The following is a 10938-nucleotide window of genomic DNA, read 5'->3' as shown; positions in this document are numbered from 1 at the left end:
GCGACTACACCACCTGCTTGGGCCCATTCCAATGTCTAATCACCCTTTCTGTAAAGAAACTTTTCTTAATGTCCAGACCGAGCCTCCCCTGGCACAGCCTGAGGCTATCTCCTCTTGTTCTGTTCTTGGTAGCTGGGAGAAGAGGCTGATCCCCACCTGGCTACAGCCTCCTTTCAGGCAGTTGTAGAGAGTGATAAGGTCCCCCTGAGCCTCCTTTTCCCCAGCTCCCTCAGCTGCTCCTCACAGGACATAGACTCCAGAGCCTTCACCAACCTCATTGCCCTTCTCTGGACACTGGAATGTCCTGCATGAATTGAGCGGCCCAGAACTAGACACAGGATTCAGGGTTTGATCTTACCAGTATTGAGTTCAGGAAGATGATCACTTCCCTCTCCTGCTGGCCATGCTATTACTGATACAGGCCTGGATACCATTGGCCTTTTTGGCCACCTGGGCACACAGTTATTTTGATTTACTACAAAGGGCAGTGAGAACACAGAGCAATGACTTCCACTCATGGTTTGCCATATGAATTTCTCATACTGTGCCATGCCACGCATCCTCCACCAGAGCTGGCAACCCCAGCAGGGCAAAGCTGAGGGGAAGAAATGTAAAAGCCAATATTTTTAAAGATGAATTTTAAGCAACATTTTCCTCTAATACCTAACACACTCTGCCAGGCTATAATGACTCTTCAGAGAGATGCGTGCCCCTGTGAAGGGGGGTTGAATACCATGTATGTATATGCTTTGTGATTCCTTCCATTTCAGGGAGGCACAGCCTGAAAGAGAGGCACAGCTGCCAGTTTGAGGAGAAGGCTGAAACTTTGTCCACTTTTGACTTTGCTGGTGCCTTTTTTTCCACCTCTGAAAATTATCACTGTATGATTTTGGAAAAACCTCTCCACTCAGGTCAGTCATCATATTTGGAATGAGAGTGTATCTTTAAGGCCATGAACAGAGTGGAACTTTGCCTGCAGAGGTGACCTTACCAGCCCTGCATGGATTTTCATCCTCAGAACCCTTGCTCGGATGCCTGCTAAGGAGACAGCTGATGACAGACACAAAAAGTCTGAAGATGTGTTATACCCATGTCCACATGCAGTACAGGCAGACTGCACTCAGCAGCAGTGCAAGGACAATGCACTCTACAGGTCTGCTCTTATTGAGCCATGCTGCTTGCTGATGCAGACAAAACCTGAACCTAGGACAAATTCCAGACATTGGACTTTGAACGTATCGTGCCAGGAAATCTTGATACAAGAACACTAGAGGGCTACCGTGGAAAGCAGGAGTGCCTTAGAAAAGCAATACACCGATAATACAATTCTTTTATGTAAGAAATTTTCTAGATAGACAAAAAACCCCTGCAAATCATCAGCCAGAAGGTTTAAAAAAAAAAAAAAAAGCCTATATTTGTGATATTGGTCCTGTGTCCTGCTTTATCCTATCTTGTGCAGTCTAACCCTGCTGTGCAGAAGCCCTGTTTATGATACTCTGAGCAGGATACTCTGTCACATTGTCAAGTCAAACTCAGATGCGTGACAAGTTGCCATCAGCTTATTAACAGTTCTATAAACTATTCTGGAATCTCCAGCTTTCCCCTATAATATATAGGGAACATAAATTTGGAAATGCACATGGTGGAAAATTTTACTTCTGCCTTACAGTTTACTTTCCTTCCCCGTCCTGTACCTGTGCATTTTGCCTGTATTTGTTACTTCTCTGCTATTCACTGGTGGATGATGAAACCAAGGCAGCATTAAGTAAACTGAAAAATGACTATGTCTTCTGGTGTTCTTAGAAAGATTAATTTGGCCAAGGCATCTTTGGGTACAAGACATCTTTGGGAGAGCCGCTGGATCAGTTAATTGGTTTTTGAAGCACTTGGAAATTAGGTTAGTGAAGCACCATGGGACTAGGCACTGAACAAAAACACCTTAACTTTTGATTAATATTCCAGAGGGATTTAATCAATCCTAGTAGTTTATGACCACACTTTTTCAAGTGAAACAAGATGGGAAGTAGCAGTGAGGAAATCGAGAATATTGTTGAAAGTTTAGTATTGTTTAGTACTCTAACTGACCTGCCCACACCACTTAGACGTTCTGAATTACTGCTTTGACATGTCTTATATATATTTTTTCAGTGTGCCTGCAGCTTGGGCAGCACATTATGGACTTTAAATATACAATAGCAGCAGCCAAAGGTCATAGAAAAAAATTATTCAAGAGTAAATGTCAATTGTGATAAATGTTATATTTGTTCTATACAGAATCATATAGGTCACTTTGTAGGCAAAGCCATTTCACTAAACCAAAATTAGAAGGGGTTAATGTTTCTCCTGTTTCTGTGAAAAATCTTCTACTAATGAAAGTACTATAAATAATTTTTCTTATCTCTGAGATTCAAGGAATGTATGAAAATTTTTGTGTTTCAATACATCTGCTTGAAGAAACAAACTGGGTTTTGTGATGCAGATTTTAGGCAATGTTTTTGTTAGGATTATCCACTTCTTTATCATGACACAGTTTTCTTTAGATCAGTTGCAGACAATGGTAGAACCTTTACTTGAAGGTGTTAAGGAATCTACTTGTATGTTAAGGTGTTGTTCAAACACAGATACAGTATGTTCAATTTCTGTGTTACTTTCCTTTTACATACCCACAGAATAACTCTATTCTTTGCTAGCCCTTCAGCATGTGAAAATGTTGTCACAATAATTTACTGCACATAACACTTGGAAATATTTGTGGGGAGGGTTCTTCATATACCTACCAAATGTATGCTCTGAGTTTACTCAGACTTGGGATTTAGAAAAGGATGGAGACAAGTGTCTCAGTGATGGTTTTTGCAGTAGCCTTTAATTACTCTGAGTCACAAAGCTATTTTGACGGATGATTGAGTTAGGAGATTCCAAATTCTTTTGTTTAGGGCAGAAAACAAAGAAGGTAGAAGTGGCTATGTCACTTACAACCCATTGGAGGAAGAGCCAGTTTAGTGTGGTGGTAACACTACTGTGGTGTCAGAGGCCAGCCTTTATAACTTGTCAAATAAAGATGTGTTTGCTTGCAGCTGCCAGTCTTTGTTACAGTTTTAACTGTGAGAGAGTGGATGAAAAGAAGATGCTTAAATGCAAGGACTTCTGCTGTGGAATTATGTCAAAGCTCAAGAGGAGGACAGCAAGCAGATATGATGGGGGTCACCTGCTACTGACTGCTCTATAAAGCTGAGAAAATGGGTCAAGCCTACTTTAAACAGCTAGAAATTTCATTATTACAGAGCCTTCAGCATGGGAGCACTCAAACAGGCTGCCCAAAGATGTGGCATAAAAAATCTTGGACCTTCTCCAAACACCTGAACAAAGCCCTACGCCACCTGATTTGACTTGGATCCTAACTCTTTTTTGAGCAGCAGTTGGTCTGAATTGACCTTCTGGGGTCCCTTCTAATGTTTTCCCATGACTCTGTAATTTTAATAGAGAGTTGTTTGTAAACTAATATGCAGGATGCTTTGTAAATGTGGAAGTCTGTGTTTCTCTACTTATTTCTCTGTTAAAAAATTGAGGAACAGATAGTAAAATAAAAACACTTGCCTCTTTCCCAGGCGTTCTGTAGGATCAAATAATTTCCTCAAAAAAAAAAAAAAAACAAACAAACAAAAAACCCACCCCAAAACAAACAAACAAACAAAAAACCCAAAACAACCAAACCAAACCAAACAAAACAAAAAACCCATATTAACAAGTTTCAAGTCTCTATTAGGCTATAGGAAGAATCACTAATTAAATTTTAAGTGGTTTGGATAGAAGTTATTGTTATATACTTCTTGAGTGACATAAATTGCATATATTGTTGTATAATGTCAATAGAATAACATGAAATGAAACCTAGAAGACTTTTCACCTAGAAACCTTTTCTTACACTTTATTCTAGCTTCATATTTTCAAACAATTCAAAATATCAGTTTCACAGTTTTTATTCACATAGGGAGTGCAACTAATAAGTAGATTTATAACTCATGTTTTCCTTTCCCATACTATATACTCTTCTCATTGTATTTTCATTAGGAAGTACATAGATAAAACTTTAAAGGTGCCTAGAAACCATGCTGCTTTTGATTTTCACAAGTCACTTCAGTGCTTCTGAAACATCCCACTCTGCAAGTCACATATGGCTATGTACTGGAAGGAAAATGTGAGCTTGCACAATATTTTTCTCCCTACAGGTCTCTGTATAAAGAAGTCAGAATGATGCTTCTGTGTCAACTTAAAGCACTAAGTAATCCTAGGTTCCCAGGATAGTTTGGACTGGAGGAGACCTTTGAAATCCGCCTCATCCAACCCCCTTGCCATGGGCAGTGACATCTTCAAGTAGACCAGGTTGCACAGAGCACTTTCTAACCTGACTTTAATCTATTCAGGCATGGGACATCCACAACCTTCCTAAGCAACCTGTTCCAGTGTTTTACTGTCCTCATTATAAAGAAATTTTTCCTTATATCTAGTCTGAATCTACCCTTGTTTAGTTTAAAATAATTTCCTTCTGTCCTATCAAAATAGGCCCTACTAAAAAAGTCTATCCTTATTTCTCTTACCTCCTTGATTTGAATTCAAGTAGTAGTAGTCACCTTTATTACCTGCTGTGTTGGGTTTGTACCTTGACCCTATGCTATGAGCTTGGAGATCTGTGGAATATTTGCTGTGATAAGATTCCTTCTTCTGTGACTCTGGTGACCATCTAAAAAAAGCATCAGAGCAGAGCTGCTTTTCTGCTGTAATGGCTCACTAATTTTGTCCTCCTTTCCTCTTCTGGGATCCTTTTGTATCCTCCTTCTGCTTCTCCCAGTTCTAAAAGGTCTCCAAGGGAATGAATTTTTACAACCTAAAGGAAAGGCTAATGATTTTCCATAGTAACTGTCCAGGTGCACTCTTTTGTTGAGTCCCTTCTGTCATGAATGGTGATACTTGTTACTGTGTCAGAAATAATTGTGCTCCCGTCTTCCGGAGCTTCCTAATGAAATGCTGGAACAATAAGTTCTACAGAGGTCCTAGAAGTAAATACCCATCTATTTGCAGAAGGGAATTTGATTTTTCAAATAGTACAACATTTTGGGTAGTGCACTGTGAAAGAAGGAAGATGAAGGTACTGTGAGCTAGTATAAATACCTATAAGGATCTGTGCCACACATGGAAAGAGGGGAGGAAACTCACAACTGGAACCAGTTGTAACAGGAACCCCAGTGTTGCAAGTTGCAGGGATGTAAATCTAAGGGAAGGTGCTGTGCTTATTTAAAAGCTTTTCATATTGAATTAAGAGCTTTTGCTGTTAGTACTGCTCTTGGCTTCACAACTCAGTTCTCTTCCAATTGTTGTACTCACTGGACTGCTTATGAATGGCTTCTTAATATTTCATCACTATGGTACAGAAGAGTATTTATTGCTATCAACTTCAGTTTACTGCTGGATTTTGATTTGTTGATTTGGTATGTGGACAAGTCAGACAAGCTTCACATGTGACAAAACATGATTCAGGGAGTATCTGCCCCTTTTCTGGCATGATAATGTTAAATCAGCTCAAGGTGCCTGTGTTAATGTCACCACGAGAAAAGAAATGGCCTGTTGTTACTACAGAGTTGACTCCACCATGGCTGAATTTCCTTGAATAATTTTACAGCTTCAGAACAAGTTTTTACAGAAATATACAGAAATTCTTCTGTGTCTGTGTTCAGCTTTTGTCTTCCCAGGACACTGATCTTTCCCATATTGGAAGTATGGCAAGTACATTTTCTTGTTGTTCTTGTGCCAGAGACTGGGGTGCCAATGTGGAAAACAAGGACGAGCCAGAGACTGGGGTGCCAATGTGGAAAACAAGGACGATGAAGCAGAATAATGTATGTATGGAAATTCTCTCAGATGTTAGAGCATAGCTAATATCAATATATGTGCCTCTCTGAGAAATCAATAAACTGCAGTTTAGTCATGCTGCAGCTGCCTTAAGATGAGCATCCTGAACATTTTTGCTTTCTTCAAAGCTGCACTGGAATACTCTGAAGCCTACAAATACTCCAGCTTTTTCATGCTACAGGAGTACAAGAAAAGAGTTGAGTTTTTTCCTGTTTTTTTTTTTTTTTTTTTTTTTCCATTTCTGCTTATTTGCACGGACTTAAATTTTAGTGCCTATTAAATAACCTTCCTTATTGACAGTGAGCCACAGGTAACCAGCATGTACTTTTGGAATTTTACAGAATAGTTTTGTTGCTGTGATTATCATTGTTGTATGCATTTTGGCTATTTGTCTGCTCCTGGGTTCTTATTCTTTAAATTTTCTGCTGCAACTGGAAGAGATTTATTATATGTAGACAGAAGCAGGAAACCATTTCAGTTCTGTTGGTGAACAAGACATAGCGACTTCAACTTTTAAAAACAAGTTAAAAATAGGCACTGCTGTTATGGACATTTGTGTTTGTTGTGTGATTACATCGTAATGCAAAATATGAAGCTTATTTTTTTAACAGTTTCCTGTTGTGAATTTTATTTTCTCAGAAATGAGAGGCTAATAATTCTCAGTGGGATTTTTGTGGCCAGATGTAAGAAATAAGTATTTGCTTAAGAAGTTTACAGGGTCTATTTCAATTTTCCTATTTGGGATAATTCTGTGGTTTAATGTTTCATGTTCCTTTATTTCTTTTTATTCCTTTTATTATACAGATAAATTAGAATATTTGGCCTTAGCACAATTTTTCCTGGATTGTTAGAAAAACTTTATGCATGATACTTCTTTTAGTCTTTACAGAGTCTGAAGTACAGAGTCTTTCTGACTTATCTGAGGTCATTATAGTAGACACAAAGTTCTCTGATTTCTCAGCCCAGCATCCTGGTCAGAAGACTACAATATTCCAAATCCAGACTGTAATATTCCTAATGTCTACATTCTTCTTTCAGATGATTAGCTAACTAATTCTTTGTATAGGCAACTGCTGCTATTGCAAAGGAAAATTGTTTTGACAAATATAGTTATTCACTGTGTGCACAAATATAGTTATTCACTGTGTGCATATAGAAAAAAGAAATGCTACCAGAGAAAGTTCCACTTACTGTATCATAATTTCCACTGTCAGTAAAAATTGGGGAGGATCTTCCTCTCCTCCATTTTTCTACATATTTCAAGCAATGTCTTTCCTTGAGGAATATCCCAGTGGCCTGGGAACTGTCCCCCAAACAGACACCTAAATACTTGAATGATTTTCAGTGCTGCGTTGGCTTGAACTGCAGCAGTTTTGCTCTCTAGTCTTTTTCTTTTTAAAAAGAAACTGCACTGGCATGAAATTGGAAGGATACACAAGTAAATCAGACTCCTGAACTTTTTGTGGTCACCATGCGAAGGACAAATTGAAGTGCACTCAACCTCCTGATAAAAAAAAGCAATTGGGAGAGCAATAAAAGGATATGCAGCTGTAGAAAAAAATGTGAGCAAAGGACAGAGTTCAGATTAAAGACAGAAGCTGAAGAAAGGCAAGGCAAGAAATAAACAACTCTTTAAAAAATCTCTTGTGAAAGTCCTGCAGTGTAAGGGGAAAAATACATTCTCCTGCCCTGACCTCTGAAGAGATGTCATCAGTTCTCTGAAACTCTATGTGAAAAGGAAGTGCTAACATCTGTTTTTCCCATGTTCAGTCAGTGAATTTGATATTGTTTGAAGAAAGAAATTTACTTCAAGAATTCAGTCACATTGGCTGCCCTACATAGCAGTGTAAGGAAAATCCTCTTCTGCTGAGCTTTTTTATGTTGAAAATGCATCTAGTGGAGCTTGAAACAAGCATTAAACTAAATTGACTGAAATGAGATTCTGGCAGCTTTCAGGATGAATCAAATTGGTTCTATGGGGTCTACTCCATCCCTCATTCACTACAAGATTACTTACTTCAGCTGTAAATATCTTTACATCTTGTCTTGTTAAGAGATAACATGATAATTCCTACACCTTTGTGGTTCAGTTAAAATTGCATCTACCTCTGAACCTGCAAGTGTGAGGTAAGTGAAAACAGTGATTCTGAGGAGACCTACCATGTCTATCTTTTTGTTTCTTTCTGTGTGAATGGCAGGCACTAGAGATCAGGTCCCATTCATATCTATTTTAGTTGCTGAATATCATTATCATGAAAAAAAGATCTCTTTGCAGATGTGAGAAATGCAAACCAAACACATTTCCTGCACCTCCATGGATGACTGAAGTGAAAGATGTATGACAGTAGGTACATATGGTGATCAGTTCAATATGCCCCATCAGAAGCTGATGATGGTCAGTGAAATTGATGGAGATGTTAGGTTTTGTTGCTAAAAGACAACTAAAAATATGCAAGTTGATGAGAACTTACTGGATATTTCTGGATGCTGAGAAGGAGCTGTGAAGGTTTGGTACATTTAGCATCCCAAACTATAAATGTGATCATTGGAATAAGATTACATTCATTTTCATATGTGGAACATATGTGAGATTCCGTGCTCTGTATTATTAATTTTTGTTATAGGGGCACACCTGCATCCTCATGTGGGACCAGTGCTATGCATATGTAGGAATACCTGTGAAATATGCCACTGTAACCCTACATATTTGACTGAAGGATTTACATCAGTATTTGATCAAAATGTATGTATCAAAATTCTGAACCCCAGGGTGATTCCTTCAGACAGTCCTACAGAAAGGGATTAAAAATAAATGTTTCCAATAGCAACTTGTTCTTCTGTTGGAATAAGCCAAAGTTATTTGGAAAGACAACATAGAAATAGGGAAGTTTGGGAGAATTAATGTTATTTTGAAAATATAAATGGAACAGCTCTAAAGTGAAAGGGTTTTGATGGGGAAGTGAAAACAAGCAATCTATCCTACATAAGTTTTACAGAATTGCATCCTCAGTTTTAAAGAATTGCATCCAATATTAAACCTCAGTCATTAGACTTCCTCAAAATGTGCATATCTTCCCCTCTTCTTGGCCCAGAGGTACTCTTGGCCTTCTCAATATGAACCTCCTGGACATCACAACCAATCAACACCTTCTGTTATTGTCTGACAATACTGTTTAGATTGTCTAGGATCTAGGGATGTGCCTGCAAAGCTGGTGTTCTGCTAGACAAAGGATGAGGACCATATGAGAATCTTTTGCTCTTCTATATGCAACTGCTTTTTAGAGCTCATTATAGTAAGTATTTTTAGAGCTAATCTTCAGAGCATAAGTTACGTGAGGGACAGGGAGGGAGAACACCATAAAAATTGATGATTTCTGGAAGCAAAAGGTAAAATAAGAGAATTAAATTCCTGGCAATTTGCATATGTAAATAATGACTCTTGGAATATCTTGTACTAACTCCTAAATGTTACTAACTCCTAATGTTACTAACCCCTAAATAAAAGAAACTGATAATACATACATATTCTTTTCAAATGCAGTTTTAAAAAGCATGGTCGAGAGGTGGAAGTATTTATTTTCCTTGCGTAATTTTTACATTTACCCACCAGATGGCAGCTACAGACTGCCCACTGATTGGTGCACACTCGCCTCCTCTTCATATAACATCAATGACCCGAGACCATAGTCTGAAAAGAGTTGCTTTGTTTTCTAGAAAGCCAGCAAAAATAAATACAACTGTAAATTGAGCAGTTTAGGTCTTCTGATTTCCAGTTATGCTTGCTTTATGTAAGTGCAGTTAGAGTACTTAATATTTGAGAAAGTGAGGAATCTGGACTTATATGTGTGCAAAGGTGTGCCTATTTAAATCAATAGAATAAATTTAAATCAATAGAATAAAATCACTCTTTGAGGGTTAGATTCTCCTTATAGCTCTTTTTCTGGTCTGGTCAGGTCAGGTCAGGTCCTCAACTTGTGGAGAGAGACAATGATACACATTCAATCTATTTACACTGGCCTAAGCTCACGAAAACAATACTCCCAGTTTGACAGCATCTGGTGACATGCAGCCCACTGACTGCACTGACACTTGATAAATCTCATGCATTCAATGTGAGAGGCTCTGGTCAGGCTTTTGGATACTCATGCATTCTTTCCTGCTTTCTTATGCCTTCTTTCATTCCCTGGCATGCGTGCTGTGTGGGAAATATGGCAGTACACTGAAGCTTGTTTGGAGTATTCCTCCTGTGAGGAACCTGCTAGGATCTCATCTCTTTGTTTCAGCCCAGTGTTCCACTCCTTTATAGAGCTGTTAAAAAAATACCTTAGTTCTCCCACGCTCACATCATGAGGAGCAAAAAAGTTGAAGTCTGATTTAGGTACTTTGAAAGCAGATGCTTAATTTTTTCAATCAGAGATGATTGCCAGCATTTTGCAGAGATGTAACTCTGCTGAATGGACCCTGTGCAAATTTTTCATGGGATGGGACCTTGTTAGAAGGTCTGGTGACTAAATAGTGTGGAAGAGCTATCACCAGAATGAGTAGGGATGTATGCAAGATCACAGAGTCTATCTAGACAGAGCCAAGAGTGAGCCCAGGTATTCTGGGTCCCTAGCACTATAGCACTCACTCTATAAGCAATATCACTTCAGACTATTTTTTCTGCAGCTCTTAAAACTGATTTTAATTTTATGTAGTGGCTACTTAATTTAAAAATTACTATCCAAGGAGGACACAAGGATAGCAACAGGGGAAACTGATTTTTCCTGAGAGCAAACAGATGTGTGCTTTGTATTTGGCTTTTATTTTGCCTGTATGCTGAGAGGTTTTCTGAGCCAGCAGGATTTGGGGGACATAGAAAACCCAGAATTTTTAATACTCTTGCTGCTCCACTGGATAAGCTGCTCCACTGGATAATTTGAGTGAGCAGCTGGGGAGGGATCATACAGAACAGAGATGAGCACTAAACAAAATGAGGCCTGGTGATTAAATGACATTTATGTCTTTCCAGAGAAAATCTCTCCATATTAGTAT

The sequence above is a fragment of the Lonchura striata genome, chromosome 1, assembly GCF_050655825.1.
Source record: "Lonchura striata isolate lonStrDom1 chromosome 1, ASM5065582v1, whole genome shotgun sequence".
Taxonomy (NCBI): Eukaryota; Metazoa; Chordata; class Aves; order Passeriformes; family Estrildidae; genus Lonchura; species Lonchura striata.
The sequence above is the reverse complement of the archived record's forward strand: the minus strand, read 5'-3'. Positions refer to the sequence as shown.